At 44.0% G+C, this 23,720-nt stretch overlaps 1 long non-coding RNA gene across 1 annotated transcript in view; it reads left to right on the top strand.

The window, feature by feature from the left end:
* Nucleotides 1-23,720, top strand: part of LOC137637969 (uncharacterized) — a 1,042,445-nt gene that overhangs the window by 119,310 nt on the left and 899,415 nt on the right. The window contains exon 2 of the long non-coding RNA XR_011043833.1: nucleotides 16,021-16,070. This is a non-coding gene — a long non-coding RNA (uncharacterized lncRNA). The remainder of the gene's footprint in view (nucleotides 1-16,020; nucleotides 16,071-23,720) is intronic.

The raw sequence follows: 23,720 nt of genomic DNA, 5'->3' as shown, positions 1-23,720 counted from the left end.
GACATTGCCCCTCGGGGAGGTGGGAGTAAGAGGTCGCTCTTGAATGACAGAGGCAAGGGACAGTGACATTGCCCCCCAGGGACGTGGAAGTAAGAGGTCGCTCTTGAATGGCAGAGGCAAGGGACAGTGACATTGCCCCTCAGGGACGTGGGAGTAAGAGGTCTCTCTTGAATGGCAGAGGCAAGGGACAGTGACATTGCCTCTCGGGGACGTGGGAGTAAGAGGTCGCTCTTGAATGGCAGAGACAAGGGACAGTGACATTGTCCCTCAGGGACGTGGTGGTAAGAGGTTGCTCTTGAATGGCAGAGACAAGGGACAGTGACATTGCCCCTCAGGGACGTGGGAGTGAGAGGTCGCTCTTGAATGGCAGAGGCAAGGGACAGTGACATTGCCCCTCGGGGAGGTGGGAGTAAGAGGTCGCTCTTGAGTGGCAGAGGCAAGGGACAGTGACATTGCCCCTCGGGGACGTGGGAGTAAGAGGTCGCTGTTGAATGGCAGAGGCAAGGGACAGTGACATTGCCCCTCAGGGACGTGGGAGTGAGAGGTCGCTCTTGAATGGCAGATCCAAGGGACAGTGACATTGTCCCTCAGGGACGTGGGGGTAAGAGGTCGCTCTTGAATGGCAGAGACAAGGGACAGTGACATTGCCCCTCAGGGACGTGGGAGTGAGAGGTGGCTCTTGAATGGCAGTGCCAAGGGACAGTGACATTGTCCCTCAGGGACGTGAGGGTAAGAGGTCGCTCTTGAATGGCAGAGACAAGGGACAGTGACATTGCCCCTTGGGGACGTGGGAGTGAGAGGTCACTCTTGAATGGCAGAGGCAAGGGACAGTGACATTGCCCCTCGGGGACGTGTGAGTAAGAAGTCGCTCTTGAGTGGCAGAGACAAGGGACAGTGACATTGCCCCTCTGGGACGTTGCATTAAGAGGTCGCTGTTGAATGGCAGAGGCAAGGGACAGTGACATTGCCCCTCAGGGACGTGGGAGTGAGAGGTCGCTCTTGAATGGCAGAGCCAAGGGACAGTGACATTGTCCCTCAGGGACGTGGTGGTAAGAGGTCGCTGTTGAATGGCAGAGACAAGGGACAGTGACATTGCCCCTCAGGGACGTGGGAGTGAGAGGTCGCTCTTGAATGGCAGAGGCAAGGGACAGTGACATTGCCCCTCGGGGACGTGTGAGTAAGAGGTCGCTTTTGAGTGGCAGAGGCAAGGGACAGTGACATTGCCCCTCGGGGACGTGGGAGTAAGAGGTCGCTGTTGAATGGTAGAGGCAAAGGACAGTGACATTGCCCCTCAGGGACGTGGGAGTGAGAGGTCACTCTTGAATGGCAGAGGCAAGGGACAGTGACATTGCCCCTCGGGGACGTGGGAGAGGTCGCTCTTGAATGGCAGAGGCAAGGGACAGTGATGTTGCCCCTCGGGGACGTGGGAGTAAGAGGTCGCTGTTGAATGGCAGAGGCAAGGGACAGTGACATTGCCTCTCAGGGACGTGGGAGTGAGAGGTCGCTCTTGAATGGCAGAGGCAAGGGACAGTGATATTGCCCCTAGGGGACGGGGGAGTAAGAGGTCGCTGTTGAATGGCAGAGGCAAGGGACATTGACATTGCCCCTTGGGGACGTGGGAGTAAGAGGTCGCTGTTGAATGGAGGAGGCAAGGGACAGTGATATTGCCCCTCGGGGACGTGGGAGTAAGAGGTCGCTGTTGAATGGCAGAGGCAAGGGACATTGACATTGCCCCTCGGGGACGTGGGAGTAAGAGGTCGCTGTTGAATGGCAGAGGCAAGGGACAGTGACATTGCCCCTCGGGGACGTGGGAGTAAGAGGTCGCTGTTGAATGGCAGAGGCAAGTGACATTGACATTGCCCCTCAGGGACGTGGGAGTGAGAGGTCGCTGTTGAATGGCAGAGGCAAGGGACAGTGACATTGCCCCTCGGGGAGGTGGGAGTAAGAGGTCGCTGTTGAATGGCAGAGGCAAGGGACATTGACATTGCCCCTCAGGGACGTGGGAGTGAGAGGTCGCTGTTGAATGGCAGAGGCAAGGGACAGTGACATTGCCCCTCGGGGACGTGGGAGTAAGAGGTCGCTGTTGAATGGCAGAGGCAAGGGACATTGACATTGCCCCTCAGGGACGTGGGAGTGAGAGGTCGCTGTTGAATGGCAGAGGCAAGGGACAGTGACATTGCCCCTCGGGGAGGTGGGAGTAAGAGGTTGCTGTTGAATGGCAGAGGCAAGGGACATTGACATTGCCCCTCAGGGACGTGGGAGTGAGAGGTCGCTGTTGAATGGCAGAGGCAAGAGGCATTGACATTGCCCCTCGGGGACGTGGGAGTGAGAGGTCGCTGTTGAATGGCAGAGGCAAGGGACATTGACATTGCCCCTCGGGGACGTGGGAGTGAGAGGTCGCTGTTGAATGGCAGAGGCAAGGGACAGTGACATTGCCCCTCGGGGACGTGGGAGTGAGAGGTCGCTGTTGAATGGCAGAGGCAAGGGACAGTGAAATTGCCCCTCGGGGACGTGGGAGTGAGAGGTCGCTGTTGAATGGCAGAGGCAAGGGACAGTGACTTTGCCCCTCGGGGACGTGGGAGTGAGAGGTCGCTGTTGAATGGCAGAGGCAAGGGACAGTGACATTGCCCCTCGGGGACGTGGGAGTGAGAGGTCGCTGTTGAATGGCAGAGGCAAGGGACAGTGACATTGCCCCTCGGGGACGTGGGAGTGAGAGGTCGCTGTTGAATGGCAGAGGCAAGGGACAGTGACATTGCCCCTCAGGGACGTGGGAGTGAGAGGTCGCTGTTGAATGGCAGAGGCAAGGGACAGTGATATTGCCCCTAGGGGACGGGGGAGTAAGAGGTCGCTGTTGAATGGCAGAGGCAAGGGACATTGACATTGCCCCTCGGGGACGTGGGAGTAAGAGGTCGCTGTTGAATGGAGGAGGCAAGGGACAGTGACATTGCCCCTCGGGGACGTGGGAGTGAGAGGTCGCTGTTGAATGGCAGAGGCAAGGGACAGTGACATTGCCCCTCGGGGACGTGGGAGTGAGAGGTCGCTGTTGAATGGCAGAGGCAAGGGACAGTGACATTGCCCCTCGGGGACGTGGGAGTGAGAGGTCGCTGTTGAATGGCAGAGGCAAGGGACATTGACATTGCCCCTCGGGGACGTGGGAGTGAGAGGTCGCTGTTGAATGGCAGAGGCAAGGGACATTGACATTGCCCCTCGGGGACGTGGGAGTGAGAGGTCGCTGTTGAATGGCAGAGGCAAGGGACATTGACATTGCCCCTCGGGGACGTGGGAGTGAGAGGTCGCTGTTGAATGGCAGAGGCAAGGGACATTGACATTGCCCCTCGGGGACGTGGGAGTGAGAGGTCGCTGTTGAATGGCAGAGGCAAGGGACATTGACATTGCCCCTCGGTGACGTGGGAGTGAGAGGTCGCTGTTGAATGGCAGAGGCAAGGGACAGTGACATTGCCCCTCGGGGACGTGGGAGTGAGAGGTCGCTGTTGAATGGCAGAGGCAAGGGACAGTGACATTGCCCCTCGGGGACGTGGGAGTGAGAGGTCGCTGTTGAATGGCAGAGGCAAGGGACAGTGACATTGCCCCTCGGGGACGTGGGAGTGAGAGGTCGCTGTTGAATGGCAGAGGCAAGGGACAGTGACATTGTCCCTCAGGGACGTGGTGGTAAGAGGTCGCTCTTGAATGGCAGAGGCAAGGGACAGTGACATTGCCCCTAGGGGACGTGGGAGTGAGAGGTCGCTCTTGAATGGCAGAGGCAAGGGACAGTGACATTACCCCTCGGGGACGTGGGAGTGAGAGGTCGCTGTTGAATGGCAGAGACAAGGGATAGTGACATTGCCCCTCGGGGACGTGGAAGTGAGAGGTCGCTGTTGAATGACAGAGGCAAGGGACAGTGACACTGCCCCTCAGGGATGTAGGAGTAAGAGGTCTCTCTTGAATGGCAGAGACAAGAGACAGTGACATTGCCCCTCAGGGACATGGGAGTAAGAGGTCTCTCTTGAATGGCAGAGGCAAGGGACAGTGACATTGCCCCTCAGGGACGTGGGAGTAAGAGGTCGCTCTTGAATGGTAGAGACAAGGGACAGTGACATTGCCCCTCGGGGACATGGGAGTAAGAGGTCGCTGTTGAATGGCAGAGGCAAGGGACAGTGACATTGCCCCTCAGGGACGTGGGAGTAAGAGGTCGCTCTTGAATGGCAGAGACAAGGGACAGTGACATTGCCCCTCAGGGACGTGGGAGTGAGAGGTCGCTCTTGAATGGCAGAGGCAAGGGACAGTGACATTGCCCCTCGGGGAGGTGGGAGTGAGAGGTCGCTCTTGAGTGGCAGAGGCAAGGGACAGTGACATTGCCCCTCGGGGACGTAGGAGTAAGAGGTCGCTGTTGAATGGCAGAGGCAAGGGACAGTGACATTGCCCCTCAGGGACGTGGGAGTGAGAGGTCGCTCTTGAGTGGCAGAGGCAAGGGACAGTGACATTGCCCCTCGGGGACGTAGGAGTAAGAGGTCGCTGTTGAATGGCAGAGGCAAGGGACAGTGACATTGCCCCTCAGGGACGTGGGAGTGAGAGGTCTCTCTTGAATGGCAGAGCCAAGGGACAGTGACATTGTCCCTCAGGGACGTGGGGGTAAGAGGTCGCTCTTGAATGGCAGAGACAAGGGACAGTGATATTGCCCCTCGGGGACGTGGGAGTGAGAAGTCGCTCTTGAATGGCAGAGACAAGGGACAGTGACATTGCCCCTCGGGGATATAGGAGTAAGAGGTCGCTGTTGAATGGCAGAGGCAAGGGACAGTGACATTGCCCCTCAGAGACGTGGGAGTAAGAGGTCGCTCTTGAATGGCAGAGACAAGGGACAGTGACATTGCCCCTCAGGGACGTGGGAGTGAGAGGTCGCTCTTGAATGGCAGAGGCAAGGGACAGTGACATTGCCCCTCGGGGAGGTGGGAGTAAGAGGTCGCTCTTGAGTGGCAGAGGCAAGGGACAGTGACATTGCCCCTCGGGGACGTGGGAGTAAGAGGTCGCTGTTGAATGGCAGAGGCAAGGGACAGTGACATTGCCCCTCAGGGACGTGGGAGTGAGAGGTCGCTCTTGAATGGCAGATCCAAGGGACAGTGACATTGTCCCTCAGGGACGTGGGGGTAAGAGGTCACTCTTGAATGGCAGAGACAAGGGACAGTGACATTGTCCCTCAGGGACGTGGGGGTAAGAGGTCACTCTTGAATGGCAGAGACAAGGGACAGTGACATTGCCCCTCAGGGACGTGGGAGTGAGAGGTCGCTCTTGAATGGCAGAGCCAAGGGACAGTGACATTGTCCCTCAGGGACGTGAGGGTAAGAGGTCGCTCTTGAATGGCAGAGACAAGGGACAGTGACATTGCCCCTCGGGGACGTGGGAGTGAGAGGTCGCTCTTGAATGGCAGAGACAAGGGACAGTGACATTGCCCCTCAGGGACGTGGGAGTGAGAGGTCACTCTTGAATGGCAGAGGCAAGGGACAGTGACATTGCCCCTCGGGGACGTGTGAGTAAGAAGTCGCTCTTGAGTGGCAGAGACAAGGGACAGTGACATTGCCCCTCTGGGACGTTGCATTAAGAGGTCGCTGTTGAATGGCAGAGGCAAGGGACAGTGACATTGCCCCTCAGGGACGTGGGAGTGAGAGGTCGCTCTTGAATGGCAGAGCCAAGGGACAGTGACATTGTCCCTCAGGGACGTGGTGGTAAGAGGTCGCTCTTGAATGGCAGAGACAAGGGACAGTGATATTGCCCCTCAGGGACGTGGGAGTGAGAGGTTGCTCTTGAATGGCAGAGGCAAGGGACAGTGACTTTGCCCCTCGGGGACGTGTGAGTAAGAGGTCGCTTTTGAGTGCAGAGGCAAGGGACAGTGACATTGCCCCTCGGGGACGTGGGAGTAAGAGGTCGCTGTTGAATGGTAGAGGCAAGGGACAGTAACATTGCCCCTCAGGGACGTGGGAGTGAGAGGTCACTCTTGAATGGCAGAGGCAAGGGACAGTGACATTGCCCCTCGGGGACGTGGGAGAGGTAGCTCTTGAATGGCAGAGGCAAGGGACAGTGATGTTGCCCCTCGGGGACGTGGGAGTAAGAGGTCGCTGTTGAATGGCAGAGGCAAGGGACAGTGACATTGCCCCTCAGGGACGTGGGAGTAAGAGGTCGCTCTTGAATGGCAGAGGCAAGGGACAGTGATATTGCCCCTAGGGGACGGGGGAGTAAGAGGTCGCTGTTGAATGGCAGAGGCAAGGGACATTGACATTGCCCCTTGGGGACGTGGGAGTAAGAGGTCGCTGTTGAATGGAGGAGGCAAGGGACAGTGACATTGCCCCTCGGGGACGTGGGAGTAAGAGGTCGCTGTTGAATGGTAGAGGCAAGGGACATTGACATTGCCCCTCAGAGACGTGGGAGTGAGAGGTCGCTGTTGAATGGCAGAGGCAAGGGACAGTGACATTGCCCCTCGGGGACGTGGGAGTAAGAGGTCGCTGTTGAATGGCAGAGGCAAGGGACATTGACATTGCCCCTCAGGGATGAGGGAGTGAGAGGTCGCTGTTGAATGGCAGAGGCAAGGGACAGTGACATTGCCCCTCGGGGAGGTGGGAGTAAGAGGTTGCTGTTGAATGGCAGAGGCAAGGGACATTGACATTGCCCCTCAGGGACGTGGGAGTGAGAGGTCGCTGTTGAATGGCAGAGGCAAGAGACATTGACATTGCCCCTCGGGGACGTGGGAGTGAGAGGTCGCTGTTGAATGGCGGAGGCAAGGGACATTGACATTGCCCCTCGGGGACGTGGGAGTGAGAGGTCGCTGTTGAATGGCGGAGGCAAGGGACATTGACATTGCCCCTCGGGGACGTGGGAGTGAGAGGTCGCTGTTGAGTGGCGGAGGCAAGGGACATTGACATTGCCCCTCAGGGACGTGGGAGTGAGAGGTCGCTGTTGAGTGGCGGAGGCAAGGGACAGTGACATTGCCCCTCGGGGACGTGGGAGTGAGAGGTCGCTGTTGAGTGGCGGAGGCAAGGGACAGTGACATTGCCCCTCGGGGACGTGGGAGTGAGAGGTCGCTGTTGAGTGGCGGAGGCAAGGGACAGTGACATTGCCCCTCGGGGACGTGGGAGTGAGAGGTCGCTGTTGAGTGGCGGAGGCAAGGGACAGTGACATTGCCCCTCGGGGACGTGGGAGTGAGAGGTCGCTGTTGAGTGGCGGAGGCAAGGGACAGTGACATTGCCCCTCGGGGACGTGGGAGTGAGAGGTCGCTGTTGAGTGGCAGAGGCAAGGGACATTGACATTGCCCCTCGGGGACGTGGGAGTGAGAGGTCGCTGTTGAGTGGCAGAGGCAAGGGACATTGACATTGCCCCTCGGGGACGTGGGAGTGAGAGGTCGCTGTTGAGTGGCAGAGGCAAGGGACATTGACATTGCCCCTCGGGGACGTGGGAGTGAGAGGTCGCTGTTGAGTGGCAGAGGCAAGGGACATTGACATTGCCCCTCGGGGACGTGGGAGTGAGAGGTCGCTGTTGAGTGGCAGAGGCAAGGGACAGTGACATTGCCCCTCGGGGACGTGGGAGTGAGAGGTCGCTGTTGAGTGGCAGAGGCAAGGGACAGTGACATTGCCCCTCGGGGACGTGGGAGTGAGAGGTCGCTGTTGAGTGGCAGAGGCAAGGGACATTGACATTGCCCCTCGGGGACGTGGGAGTGAGAGGTCGCTGTTGAGTGGCAGAGGCAAGGGACATTGACATTGCCCCTCGGGGACGTGGGAGTGAGAGGTCGCTGTTGAGTGGCAGAGGCAAGGGACATTGACATTGCCCCTCGGGGACGTGGGAGTGAGAGGTCGCTGTTGAGTGGCAGAGGCAAGGGACAGTGACATTGCCCCTCGGGGACGTGGGAGTGAGAGGTCGCTGTTGAGTGGCAGAGGCAAGGGACAGTGACATTGCCCCTCGGGGACGTGGGAGTAAGAGGTCGCTCTTGAGTGGCAGAGGCAAGGGACAGTGACATTGCCCCTCGGGGAGGTGGGAGTAAGAGGTCGCTCTGACATTGCCCCTCGGGGACGTGGGAGTAAGAGGTCGCTCTTGAGTGGCAGAGGCAAGGGACAGTGACATTGCCCCTCAGGGACGTGGGAGTAAGAGGTCGCTCTTGAGTGGCAGAGGCAAGGGACAGTGACATTGCCCCTCAGGGACGTGGGAGTAAGAGGTCGCTGTTGAATGGCAGAGGCAAGGGACAGTGACATTGCGCTATCAAGCAGGGCAATGCCCTAGTAACTGATCATATATACATATGATCAGAGCCCAAGCCCCTGCTTCTAATATGAAATTCACTCTATCTCAGGCATGCAGAAACAAGGAAAGATAGTGATAAACAACAACCTTATAGCAACGTTCAAATCGGATGGGTTGATTTCGAACCAGATTACCAAAGAACTTGAGCCTTATCTCACTTTATAGGTTAGTGGTCTAGTAGTTAACTGGAAGCTTAATTTCGACATACACACACACACACATACACACAACAATAACGTCAATAAATGCCACCGTTTCTAGTCATCTGCAGTGCAAAGGCATCAGACTTGTCCTTATTCATGTCTTTGGTTTGGCCAGTTTCATCATCACGCTGGCCAAATATGGATTTATTGACGGTGGGAGACTTTTGTTTGATAGCTCACGGCAAACCAACCTAGTATGGGTGGCCCTGACTAGTACAGCTTTGCTGATCATAGCTAAACGCAAGCCGTTTCACCACGTTTAGGAATCCTCCCTCAGAAAGGGATATATATATATAAATATATATATATATATATATATATATATATATATATATATATATAATTATGTATGTATATATATATATATATATATATATATATATATATATATATATATATATATATATATATATATACATATATATATATATATATATATATATATATATATATATATATATATATATATATATATATATATATATATATATATATATATATATACATATACATATATGTGTAATAAAGCTACTTTATCATATAAGACTGAATTTAGTTTGAAGTTTCATGACAAGTATAAATACATATCCATCAGACACATCGCTTTTACCATTTTGATAAACAACATTTACTCTATTTTGTAGAGATTAACTTCTTATTGATTTTTTACAACAACAACAAAGACAGCTGTTTCTTGTCCACTGCCTTACAAAGGTCTCAGACATGTCCTTGTGCATACCTGGGGTTTGGGCAGTTTTCATCACCACGCTGTCCACTGCGAATTGGTAATGGTGGGAGGCTTTTGTCTGATAGATCACAGCAAACCAATCTAGTATGGGTGGCCCTGGCTAGTAAAGCCTCGTGAAGGTATCCCATTCAGAAGGGTTGTTAACAAAATATATCGAATTGATTAGAATGAAAGTGATGTTAAAGTTATTGAGAATTGTGTGTAAGAAAGGACGTTTTGCTCCCTCTATAACTCATAAGATAAACAGATATCCATGAAGAAATTCCCAGAATAATAAGTAGCCCCTTTAGACGTCTTTATTTTGGAAGGGGTAAAGAGGGGAGGAGGAGGGAGTGATGGAGGGACTGAAGGGGGATAGGTTTCTTCTTCTCCAAAGGCCCTGAGGGAAAGAGCACGTGGTAACGCCATTATCAGCTAGTCAGCTGTTGATCTCTTTGAAAACCTACCTGCTGTCGCTGTCGGTGCTCTTGCTTCTGCTGCTCCTGCTTCTGCTGCTGCTGCTGTTGCCCTGTTTGAAGAATGCGGCATCTCAAGTTGCACAGCCCATCTGTGCCCTTTGCAACATCCATTTGCTGCATTCCTCCTCACTTGCCAGACTATAATTATTTACTTTGCATATATTTATCATTTGTATTTGCCATGCTCTCCAGACCTATCACCAGAGAAAGAGGACATATTAGATTTTTTTTTTTTCTACTTCCTCCAGCGAAGGAAATAAACGAAAACATGGCCATCTTGAGGAGACGAGAAAGGTGAGCGGTTGATGTTGATGATGCTGATGTGTGATGTTTATCTGGTCCCGTGTGACATCTGTGTGGCGGGAAATGAAGCACGGGCTACTGGAAGAATATTCAAGACCACCTTTCTTCTTAACAACGCCCTCCTCTTCCCAGTCCTCTTCCCGGTCCTTCTCCACTCCCTCATCGAAGACGACGAAACCCTTGGTTGCTAACCCTCGAAAAAAACGATACCCTTCCAGGATCGAATTCTACTTCGAGTTGCTGTCGAAGGAAAAAGAAGAATTTCGAACCATATTGTTTAAATGACCATCTGGTGTTAATATGTTTTTTTCGGTTTCAGACTGCAAATATAAATTAGCAGTGGTTTGCCCGAGAGAGGTTTTTGCCATTGCAACAGGGGAGCTATTTGAGGTCGGGTACTTTAGGAGTAATTTGTTTTGACGGGTACTAATTGTGCCTCCAGAGAGACAGTTCGTAGTAAGAGAGATGGAACTGCGGTAATAGGAGCCATTTGTTGTAAGTTGAAATGTATGGATGTGCCTTAGGAGAGAGAGAGAGAGAGAGAGAGAGAGAGAGAGAGAGAGAGAGAGAGAGAGAGAGAGAGAGAGTGTGTTACAAGGGTTTTGGATGTCTCAAAAACTTCTTTTTAGTCCATCCGCGGAGACTCCATTTACTATTTGGTAGAGCGATTTAGTTTAAGCATTTAGACTTCTTATGATCTTTTCTAAAGTATTCTTCTTAAAAAAGAGAGAGAGAGAGAGAGAGAGAGAGAGAGAGAGAGAGAGAGAGAGAGAGAGAGAGAGATTTTAATCATCCATCTTAAGGTGATGGATCTACAAAATTGTAAAAATACTGTATTGACTTTGTGATTTAACAAGTACGATTAATTGTCTGTAACACTGCGACCTTAAGAAGTGAAAAGGTGTTCATTTTGGCGGTCTTTTTATAGATTTCCCATAAATTGCATGGAGCTTTGTTAACTAGATATGTGAGCTGTACCAACCGTGTGTCACACGATCGTACATAGTAACGACATTTCATTTCTCTCCCCTCGCACTGATAAGAACCTGAAATAACATGTCTGTTTTTCTCACCGTTAACTGTTAACCGGTGAGCTTTTCGGTTGAACATGAAATTGCCTGTTATGTTTTGTATGGCCTTTTTGCCTGGAGTTTATCTATATATAAACAAGTGTTCTGTAATAAAGTTTACTCAGTTGCTTTCATCCTGCCTTTGAGTCACAACCTTCTCTCGGCTTGTCACATTGGTGATTTCAGGTTCTTATCAGTGCGAGGGGAGAGCGAAGATACAAACTTAATACATACAGAAAATGAAATGTCGTTACTATGTACGATCGTGTGACACACGGTTGGTACAGAGCATTTATGTTGTGAATTTATTCAGTTATACCATGTAAAAACTAAAGATTCAAAAAGATTAATAAGAGCACATCGGAGATGAAGTGTCAAGAGTTCATAGCCATATAAGTATAACCACACGAATTGCTGAAGACACATTAGTCATCAGTTTAAAAGCCGTTTAAGAATGGCAGGGGCAAGGGACAGTGTCACTGCCCTAATTAGTAGGACGATGCCCTAGAGACTAACCATATGCATATGACCAGAGCCCAAGCCTCTGCTCCACCCATGCTAGGACAAGGGAGGACCAGGCAGTGGCTGCTAATGACTCAGAAGGTAGAGCTACAGGCTTGTCCAAAATCTCCATCCTTAGCTCACAAGGATAGTGAGGTTGCAGATGCTACAAGAAAGTATGGAGCTTGAGAGTGACTCAAACTCCAGTCTGGCTGATTACCAGCAGAGACATTTCCAATAGGCCACCACAACAAAATGAGAAGAGTGTTTAAGATTGATTTGAAATTTTGGTAGCTAAATAAAAGAGCTTCACAACCCTTTGTATGATATAATTTTCTAGCTCCTTGGGGACTGTTGTATTATGTTTCGTACTTTTTTTTTAATTTTTCACATTTTTTACCTTTAGTACTTCCCCCAGTACCTTTCTTTCCTCCTCCTCTTTGAATTACCCCAATTTTTATCTTTTCCAGTTATTCCTTAAGATGCTGGTGGTTGCCACATACTCGATTTTATTATTTTTTTAATTTAAGGAAAAGACCTCGAAATGGGCTGGATAATTGATAAGGAAAACACTGTCGAACATTTGTGAAAATCTATATGAAAAAGAGGTCATAATGCAAAGATTCAAAACATAAAGAAATGTGATTTTTTAAAGTAGACTGAAGATTCAATAATAAGAATAATATTTCGGTTTTGCATATTAGATATTTTGATACTGTAAATATTAATACATGAAAGGAAACATGGAAAGTATTGGTGAAAATACTATACTAGTTTCATCCACCGGGTAGACGGGCAGTAGAGCTATGGAAGCATGTAATCAGAGAAGTACTTTTAAGGAATGCAGAAATGTGTTCCAAATGATATATCAAGATTCTCATCACCTCCCACCACAACAGAGATACATTTCAAATAATGTACCTTCGTTAATATTTTTGTAGTGAAATATCAGGAAATCATTGAAGTATTTTGACTGTAGCGAAGGAAATATAAGGATAGGACAAGCTCCGGAAACACTAACTTTATGTAGTGACAACACAGGTATCTGTGAGGCTCCAAGGGGTCACATAAAATGGACAATTTCATGTATATTCAATGGATTTTGTTGGTGAGGTTGACCTGAATAATTTAATTTGGTTGGAGTCTGATGGCAGGTACTGCGTGCATTGCATAGAAGAAAACGTAGAAAGAACATTCTTCTTTATTTGTGTGCACATTGCTCGCTGCACGTCCATTACATTGCTCCCCCACCCCATGAAGCAGTCAGCTTTGAAAGAGGGTGACCTGCCCTATAGACTCTGAATCTCGGTGGATCATCTTGCTGGAGAAATGGAGGTTTTAGGTGGTCAATGGTGATGTAATTCTCTTTTCCATGAATGGTGAGGAGGAAAGCTTTTGGAGTACAATGGATGACAAGGAATGCTCTTATATGTGGGCGTAATCGTTGGTGCGCATAAAGACGTGTTGCAGAGTGTGGATCGTTTAGTAAGTGCCGGTGTACTGTGGAGGTTCTAAGGCTGATGGCAGGGGGTGAATCTTCCCATAACGTGATGCACTGTAAGTGCTAAAAATCATTTTAGGTGGCCGATAGAAAAAATCCATGGGATCGCCCATTTCCATTGCTGAGACATCCGTGTGGTTCTTGCATGTGGTTTTAAGGCTGAGAAGGACTCACCAAGGAAATTGTGGAAAATAGCTGGAGTCAGTGCACCGAGACATCAAAGTTACTTATAGGGTATGGTGGAAATGGTCCACCATTCTGTTAGCTGCCCTAAATGGCTTTATGGCAGTGAAAGTGATCAATGACTGTGAAATGATAACAGTGCCCTTGTGATATGGATAGTTGGCCAACCACATCAACGTGAATGTTGGTATAATGGCGTTGAGAATGATGATAAGTGCGCACACCCAATTCTTGGCATCTTTTGTAAGGCCATGTCATATGAACTTTCACTTATGGAGCTGTGCAGTATGCCAAGGCGAGGGCAGTGAGAAGCCCTGGATCTATTGAAAAAGCTGATGGTGCATGGAGGTAGGCCTACCAGTACTGACGTCATAGTGGAGGGTGGTGTTGGAGTTATCAAGGGCGCTGTTTCCCAATGGAGAGATATGCAATTGTGGTACTTAGGATCCGTTTGTTGAGGTTCTACCAAGGCCTTGTAATCCATTCCCAGAGAGCAAGCGTCCAGTGAGTTTCTGGATATGGCGTTAGTAGCTGGATTCAGTTTATCAGGGATGTGTTGATTAGTGCAGTTGTATTTAGAAATGGTTGCATTCAGAGATGTCGGCTTTGACGGGCGTACCATATGCCAAGGGGCATGGTGTCTATGCCAATAATGAATGGACATGACCTCAAAGAAGTGACAGAAATGACGGACAACCAAATACACCACCAGTAGTTTGTGGGTGAATTTAGAGTAGTTGGATTCTACCTTGAAAAGTTTTTTTTTTTTTTTTTTTATTGAAGAAGGGCAATGGAAGGGGGCGATCTGTTGATCTCCAAAGAGCGCAAATTTAAGGTTAGCCCACCACTTATGCTTTAAGGTTGTACCAGAGCGAATTTTTTTTTCTTTTTTTTTTTGTTAAATTGTATGACTTTTCAGTTGAAGCATAAACTCTGAGCATCAGATCTTAGCAGAGTTTAGTTATTCCAAGTCAATCTGAAGTGTTACTCTTTCAAAGATGGTAGGCCTCCTGCTTCCCCAAATAAGCATGTCTACAATTATCACTGATCCAGGGTTTGTCTTTCACTGTATTTTAAGCACACTTGTATGACTCGTCAATATAGATGAGTGTACCTCCTATAGTGTAGCTATAAGATTATTTTCACTTAGAAATCAAATTATTGATATTTCATGTTAAAATGACATGTCTACAGAAATCTTTTAACATTACAATGTGCAAAATGTGTTACACTGATGTTGTAGTCTTGAATTTGAGGGTACTGATTTTTTTATGCTGACAGTCATTAACAGGGTAGACTATGTAAAATGAAGTAGTTTTTTGTTAACTAGTCAGTGATTATGTAATACCTTCCTAAGTCTCTGGTATTCTTTGGTATTTGTTTCCAAAAACAGACGCTTTAAGAATATTGTACAACTTGGATTTCAATTTAAATATTTTGTCGATTTCGTTTTGAAAACTAGAACGGGCACTTGGTAGAGTCCATACCTTCGCTTATATCATGTGCATCTCAAGATCGGCAATAGACTTATGCACATTTTGGCACTACTTTCATGCAAATCGGATAAGAATAGGGCCCTATGTGGCAAAAAGACGTTTGTGACCTTATCGTGACCTTGGTCTTGACTTTTGACCCAATCATCCCCAAAACCTAATCAAATTGTCATTAGATCATGGCCAATCATCACACCAAATTTCATGCGATTCGGTCGAATAGTTTTTGAGGTATGCGAATCACAAATACACGACACACGCAAACAAATAAATACACACTGACTATCAAAAGATAACCTTCACAACGAAATTGGCCAAGGTAAAAAGGGGCAATGACATAAGGTCAATAAACAGCGTAGATTATGGATAATGTAATAATCTGGACGCCAAATTCGCACTGAATGTTAAATATACTTCTTCTTTGTCTGCATCTTTTCCCAATTCTATGTGGGGTCGATGTTTCTGGCCAGTTTTCTCCATCTACCTCTGTCCCACACTTCATCACCGGTTATTCCCTTTGATCGAAGGTCATCCTTGATACAGTCCATCCACCTTCACTTTGGTCTTCCTCTTCTTCTCGTCCCCTATACCTCCATTTCCATCACACTCCTCCCAATATACTGTTTATCTCTTCTCATGACATGACCATACCACCTCAGTCTACTTTCTTGGATCTTATCTGATAGTTCTCTATGCATCTGTTAAATATACATTTGGTTTAAAACAAACTTTTCAAACTAAGCTTCTAGTTTGTTTACCTTAGGTAGTAAAAGGTCCATCTTGAAATTGAGAGGCATCTTACTATTACAATTGTCATTATCTTTTCTAGGAGAACGACACACCAAAATCAAACCATTGTTCTCTAGTCTTGGGTAGTGCTGTAGCCTCTGTACCATGGTCTTCCAATGTCTTGGGTTAGAGTTCTCTTGCTTGAGGGTACACTCGGGCACACTATCCTATCTTTTCTCTCTTCCTCTTGTTATTTTGAAGTTTTCATCATTTTGGTTTTTTTTCAAGTTTTTATAGTTTATATATGAACGATTTATTTTAATGTTATTATTCTTCTTAAACTTCTCTTGTAGTTTTTCCTTGTTTCCTTTCTTCACTATGCTATTTTCCCAGTTGGAGCCTTTGGGCCTATAGCATCTTGCTTTCCCAAGTAGGTTTGTAGCTTAGCAAGCAAGCAATAATAATAATAATAATAATAATAATAGTAATAATAATAATAATAATAATAATAAAAATAATAATAATTATAATAATAATTATGTTCTCTATTACAGATAACTTCTGGTGAAGACTCGGCGAGTTCCAGAATTTTTATGGATTAAAGGTAAGTCCGGTATAATGCCTTTTACGAAAACCTCTGACATCTCTGTATATTTTCTTCAAGTCTTCTGACGTATTCGGGCGCTTCTCTTGGTCTCGGTTCTCAGTCAGCCATAGTTTCGTGATAATTGTTTTACATTCGTTTTACGACGCAATTACCGAGGCAGTAAATGAGAGTGGTCGTAGTACGTAAACGCCAAACAAAAATCTGCGCATCTGCTTGCGTAGTTATAAGCTGCTGAAGAGGGAATACTCTGACCTTACATATGACGTCAGTGTTTTTGGAACTGTACAAAACAGAGCGTGTTAAAATTGGATATTTTATGTCAAGTATTCAGGAACACGGGAACAAGGGATAAGTTCCCCTGATCCTTCCATTTTATTAAGTCTTGATTTCATATTGTAATATCACTTGGATTGTTATTTAAATTGGTATCATGTTTGAGTTTTTCAAAATTACTCTCCACTAAGGTTGAAGCTTTAAAGGCCTCTTATGAATGGCAAAGGCAAAGGACAGTGACAATAACCTAGCTAGCAGGACAATATCCTAGAGACTGACCATATACATATATATATATATATATATATAATATATATATATATATATATATATATATATATATATATATATATATATATGTATATATATATATATATATTTATGATCAGCACCCAAGCCCCTCTCCATCTAAGCTAGGGCCAAGAAAGGTCAGGCAATGGGTGCTGATGACTCAGCAGTTAGTTATAGGCTCCCCCAAACTCCTCATCCTTACCTCACCAGGAAGGTGAGGTTACAGACACTACAAGAACTATTGAGCTTGAGCCAGACTAGAACCCCAGTCCGGTGATCGCCAGACAGGGACGTTTCTCATAGGCTACTACAACCGTCTACCATTAGTACTTCCTCGTTCAAAGACCAAATTTAAAGTGTGCGAAAAATATATATGAAATAAGTGAAGCTGAGCACGAGGAAGGGATAGACCCACTTCTTGATTTCTCTAGATTAGAGTTAGGGATTTGTGGCGTGGTCAGGGTCGATTTGCTGTCTTAAAGAAACAGTTACAACTGGAGGGGCTTCCAGTAAAGAGGCATCATGCCTTCGCCACGCCAAGCAGTCTGATTTTGCTTTTAACTCCACTGCGTAATTGTAATTTGGTGTATTTTCTTCTCAGTCTAATGGATTTGTGCTTGGGTCATTCCCCACATATCCACCAACTTTCGTTGAAATTGGTATAGTAGTTTTTGCCTAATGTTAAAAAAAAAAAAAAAAAAAAATAATAAATAAATAAATAAATTACATTATTTTCAAAGCACTGCAGTGTACTTATACTTTGATGTACTTTGCCCAGAATATTAGATACATCTTTGGGTCATACAAATCAAGGTTAGTGATTAGGTAGTGAAACAAGATAAACTTATACATTAAAGGAAATTTCCTTCCGTTCCATAGTTTATAAGTTGGCAAAGGCCTTGGAGCATGTGGTGTCCTTCATACAATCTCAAATGCTGAACAGAAATCCCTTGATTGTTGTTAGAAGTTCGTATGATTGGCACTGATCTTAGTGTTGCTGTTGGCCGTGTTAATCATGAGGCTCTTGTTTTCAAAATCAAACGGTTGGGAGTGGGTGGGTATTTTTTAGGCATAGATGTCAGAGAGTTGTTGATGGGCACCATAGTGAGTACAGGAATGTGATATCTGGTGTTCCTCAGGGTAGTATTTCTGGCCCATTACTTTTTGTACTACATACACATGACATGTGGGTTGGCCTAGAAAACAAACTCGTTGCATATGCAGGTGATGCTACTCTCTTTGCATTAATTCATCTCCCGAATGTAGATTTGAGGTGGCTGAATCCCTTAATAGAGATCTAAGAAAAATTAGTGCGTGGTGCAAATTACGGTGCTTGAAACTGAACCCTAACAAAACTCAAGTATGATTGTAAGTAGGCCGAGGACAATAGGTTCTCAACATCAAAAGTTTTGCATTGATAATGTTTTTAACTTTATACGTCTCCTTTAAAATTTTAGGTGTGATTTTGAGAAATGCATTAGGTCTGTTTCTTCTTCAATTGCATAAACAAAAGGGCTTATTGACAAAGTCATTTAAGATTTTCGGTGATAAATATTCTAACGAACTATTTTAAATCTTTTATTCTGCCTTGTTTCGAGAATTATCTTCCTGTCTGGTCTTCAGCTGCCGAATCTCATCTCAAAAGTATAGAAAGTGAAAAGAACGAGTGCTTTGACTTTTGTAGGATCTGCTTCGCTCCATTTAGACTCGTTTTACCTAGTCTATTGTTCCAAGAATAAAAGAAAGAAATAAACGCACTGGGCAAGCTAACTCAGTATCCAGCGGATGTATCTTATAAATTCATCACTCCATAATGCCGAACAATAAGTCAGAAATGATAAATGTCAACAAATGTCGTTTGGCGAAACCCCCTCCAGAGATGTATAACCTGGGGCAGGCTATTCTTCTACTGCTCTTACGAGAATTGGCTTTTAAACTGCGAGTATATATTACGTCCGTCTTTCCCTCCATGATAATAAGTTTACATACACTCGAAGAAAGGTTATCATCAGGTTTATCACACATCAAAACATGGCGGTTTCATGAAATCGATTCAGGCTTTGTATTGTAGGATGTAGGGGTAAATTTCAAGCAGTGACATTATTCCCTTTTTTTTCTTGTGTATCTTTATTGTTCAACTTTGCTTCTCCCCCACTTTTCTCCCTTTTATATTAGTGTGGGAGATTTGGTTGGTTACAGGTTTATGGGAAAGAATTTTGTGTTGAAGAGGAAAGACGAAATGAAACAAATAGGTCTAACGAAGTTGGAAGGAGGTTATGTTTTGCCCCCTTTTTTGTGTTTGTTTGTTTGTTTGTTTGTGAACAGTTTCCTGGCCACAATTTTAATCTTAGAGTAATGGAACTTGCAGGGATTAACTGTCATGTAAAAAGTTAGAAATTATCAAATTTTGGAAGGTCAAGGTCAAAGGCCAAGGTTAAGGTCTAGCAAATTTTCCAATTTACGTAATCAGCCATAAGTTTGGACATCCGTTGTCACAGAGACTTCAAACTTGGTTCATATTTGAGTGTATGAAAATCCACGCTAATTAATACATGTCAAGGTCAAAGGTCGAGCAAACGGTCGAGAAATGAGCTGCCGCGGTGGAGGTCTGCGCTCTACTGAGAGGCCCCTCTAGTTAAGTATGAATCGGCCAAAGTTTAAATTTTGCACTAGTCCGGTTAATTTTTAACACCCGTCCGGTTTAACTTTAACACCAGTACGGCTTAACTTTTCCACTAGTCCGGTTTAACTTTTCCACTAATCCGGTTTAACTTTTGCATCAGTCCGGTTTAATTTTGTCACCACATATTCAAGCATCAAATTCATATCATAGCCAGATGTCATATCTTCTCACCACCCTTTAAATGAAATTAAAATTTTACGTAAATTTAACTGATCCCTCAGCTACTATATATTAACATCCGATGGACTCTTTTATTATTATTATTATTATTATTATTATTATTATTATTACTTGGTAAGCTACTACCATAGTTGGAAAAGCAGATGCTATAAGCCCAGTGGCTCCAACAGGGAAAATAACCCAGTGAGGAAAGGAAACAAGGAAAAAAAATTCAAAAACAGTAATAACATTAAAATAGATATTTCCCATATAAAATATGAAAACTTTAACAAAACACGTGGAAAAAATACGATAGAATAGTGTGCCCGAGTGTACCCTCAAGCAAGAGAACTCTAACCCAAGACAGTGGGAGACCATGGTACAGAGGCTATGGCACTACCCAAGACTAGAGAACAGTGGTTTTTTCGTGTCCTTCTCTTAGAAGAGCTGCATACCATAGCTAAAGAGTCTCCTCTACCCTTACCAAGGAGAAAGTAGCCACTGAACAATTACAGTAAAGTAGTTAACCCCTTCAGAGAAGAAGAAGAAGAATTGTTTGGTAATCTCAGTCTTGTTAGGTATATGAGGACAGAGGAGAATGTGAAAAGAATAGGCCAGACTATTCGGTGAATGTGTCGGCAAATGGGAAAGTGAACCGTAACCAGAGGAAAGGATCCAATGTAGTACTGTTTGCCCTGTCAAAGGGCCCCATAACTCTCTAGTGGTAGTATCACAATATATATATATATATATATATATATATATATATATATATATATACATCTATAGATACATCTATATCTATCTATCTATCTATATATATATATCTATATATATGTATATATATATATATCTATATCTATACATATATATATATATATATAAATATATATATATATATATATATTATAACTATATATATATATATATATATATATATGTATATATATATATCTATATCTATAATCACTAAAGCTAACAAGTGATGAGTATAAGATATATTTACCGTTAATCCGGTATCATCCTCTCATCTAAAATCCGAGTTATTTGGAATTTATCGAGAAACTTGACATCTGTCTTATTCTTCTGTATAATTACGATCTATTTATATATGTATTCTCATTGTAAGTCCATCGATGCCACTAATAGAACGAAACTACAAACTTCAATCGAGTTTCTATTTTCCTTTCGTGGCTTTAATACGTACAGAGTATATATATCCCTTTCTGACTGGGATACCTTAACGTGGTGAAAGGGTTTACGTATCGCCGTGATCAGCAGAGCTATACTATTTTAAGAACAGTAACGATATTAAATTAGACCTTTCACATTTAAACTATAAAAACTTGAGAAAAAAATACAAGAGTAAGAGAAATAAGATAGAAAACTAAAAAAAAACAATAGTAAGATAAATAAGATAGAAAACTAAAAAAAAACAATAGTAAGAGAAATAAGATAGAAGGCTAAAAAATAATAGTAAGAGAAATAAGATAGAAAACTAAAAAAATACAATAGTAAGAGAAATAAGATAGAAAACTAGAAAAAATAGAATAGTAAGAAAAATAAGATAGAAAACTAAAAAAAATTACAGTAGTAAGAGAAATAAGATGGAAGGCTAAAAAAAATATACAAGAGTAAGAGAAATAAGATAGGAAACTTAAAAAAAAATACAATAGTAAGATAAATAAGACAGAAAACTAAAAAAATACAATGATAAGAGAAATAAGATAGAAAACTAAAAAAAGAATACAAGAGCAAGAGAAATATGATAGAAAACTAAAAAAAAAAAAAAGAAAATAAGAGTGAGAGAAATAAGATAGAAAACTAAAAAAAAGAATATAAGAGTAAGAGAAATAAGATAGAAAACTGAAAAAAAATACAATAGTAAGATGAATAAGACAGAAAACTAAAAAAAATGCAATGATGAGAGAAATAAGATAGAAAACTAAAAAAAAAAAAAAGAATACAAGAGTAAGAGATATAAGATAGGAAACTGAGAAAAAAGAATACAAGAGTAAGATAAATAAGACAGAAAACTAAAAAAATACAATAATAAGAGAAATAAGATAGAAAACTAAAAAGAATACAATAGTAAGAGAAATAAGATAGAAGGCTAAAAGAAATACAATAGTATGAGAAATAAGATAGAAAACAAATACAATAGTAAGATAAATAAGACAGAAAACTAAAAAAAAAGTACAATAATAAGAGAAATAAGATAGAAAACTAAAAAAAAAGAATACAAGAGTAAGAGAAATAAGATAGAAAACTAAAGAAAAATACAATAGTAAGAGAAATAAGATAGAAAGCTAAAAGAAATACAATAGTAAGAGAAATAAGATAGAAAACTAAAATAAAAATACAATAGTAAGATGAATAAGACAGAAAACTAAAAAAAACAGTAAGAGAAATAAGAAAGAAAACTAAAAAAAACAGTAAGAGAAATAAGATAGAAAACTAAAAAAAAAAAGAATACAAGAGTAAGAGAAATGAGATAGAACAGAGTGGCCAAGTATATTCTAACCACGGTCCAGATATACCTTGATTCTAACAGACCAATGTCGTATTCTATAGTGACTCAAACCTGATAAGATCACGCTTAAGCCATAAATCTTCACTTGTCAATAGTTTCTCCGAAGAAGAAGAAGAAGAGCAGCACCTCGCAAGATGATTACCAAGAAGTAAATCATTCATAAATTTCCTTTGAGATAATAATGATATTTGCTTCGAGGCAGAGTCATTCCTCTCTCTCTCTCTCTCTCTCTCTCTCTCTCTCTCAAATCATCAAGTTATTATTGGATATTAGTTCTTAAGGAAATCCCACCCGCCTCTCTCTCTCTCTCTCTCTCTCTCTCTCTCTCTCAAATCATCAAGTTATTATTGGATATTAGTTCTTAAGGAAACCCCCCCCGCCTCTCTCTCTCTCTCTCTCTCTCTCTCTCTCTCTCTCAAATCATCAAGTTATTATTGGATATTAGTTCTTAAGGAAATCCCCCCCCCCCGCCTCTCTCTCTCTCTCTCTCTCTCTCTCTCTCTCTCTCTCTCTCTCAAATCATCAAGTTATTATTGGATATTAGTCCTTTAGGAAATCTCCCCCCCCCCTCTCTCTCTCTCTCTCTCTCTCTCCTCTCTCTCTCTCTCTTCCCAAATGACACGAACGGATATTCTTTATTGTTTAGAAAATTGACCCAATTATAGATTATAAGATTATAAAAGCAAAAACCGAAATAAAAAAAAAGTTATATTTCAACAGAAGTATAGAGCATACCCAATCACGTATTGATTGATTGATAACGTAAATAAGATACTACCGTTGAGATACTACCGCTAGAGAGTTATTGGGACCTTTAACTGGCCAGACAGTACTACATTGGATCCCTCTCTATAGTTACGGGTCATTTTGTCTTTGCCTACACATACACCGAATACTCTGGCATATTCTTTCCATATTCTCCTCTGTCCTCATACACCTGACACCACTGAGATTACCAAGCAATTCTTCTTCGCTCCTGGAGTTAACTTCTCTACTGTAAGGGTAGAAGCGACTCTTTGGCTATGGTAAGCAGCTCTTCTAGGAGAAGCACACTCCAAAATCAAACCATTGTTCTCTAGTCTTGGGTAGTGCCATAGCCTCTCGACCATAGCCTTCCACTGTCTTGGATTAGAGTTCTCTTGCTTGAGGGTTTTTACAGTTTATTTGTGAAGGATCTAATTTAATGTTTTTATATTCTTGAAATATTTTATTTTCATTGTTTATTCTTCTCTTGTAGTTTATTTATTTGCTTGTTTCCTTTCCTCAGTGGACTATTTTTCCCTCTTGGAACTTTTAGGCTTGTAGCAACTTTGCTTTTCCAACTAGGGTTATAGCCTTAGCTTGCAATAATAATAATAATAATAATAATAATAATAATAATAATAATAATAATAATAATAGCATCACAAACAAATTGCACGATAGTAAGGGCGCCTTACATAAGCTAATTAACTAATTCACTGCTGATCATAAATAACAAGCAATTAGATATCCGACAAAAAACACAAATCGGGATTCAATTCGAACCATTTGGAATTATCCCCCTCCCCCCCCCCCAATAATGAATCAGGTTTAATAACTTAAGACGTTGACAACTGCCTGGGTCAATTTTCGGATCGGTTTGATGATGATAAGAAAAAAACTAGGGTCTCTCTCTCTCTCTCTCTCTCTCTCTCTCTCTGTCTTGTTTACATTTATGTATATATAC

Source organism: Palaemon carinicauda, chromosome 3 (genome assembly GCF_036898095.1).
Source record: "Palaemon carinicauda isolate YSFRI2023 chromosome 3, ASM3689809v2, whole genome shotgun sequence".
In the NCBI taxonomy this organism is placed as follows: Eukaryota; Metazoa; Arthropoda; class Malacostraca; order Decapoda; family Palaemonidae; genus Palaemon; species Palaemon carinicauda.
The sequence above is the reverse complement of the archived record's forward strand: the minus strand, read 5'-3'. Positions and strand labels throughout refer to the sequence as shown.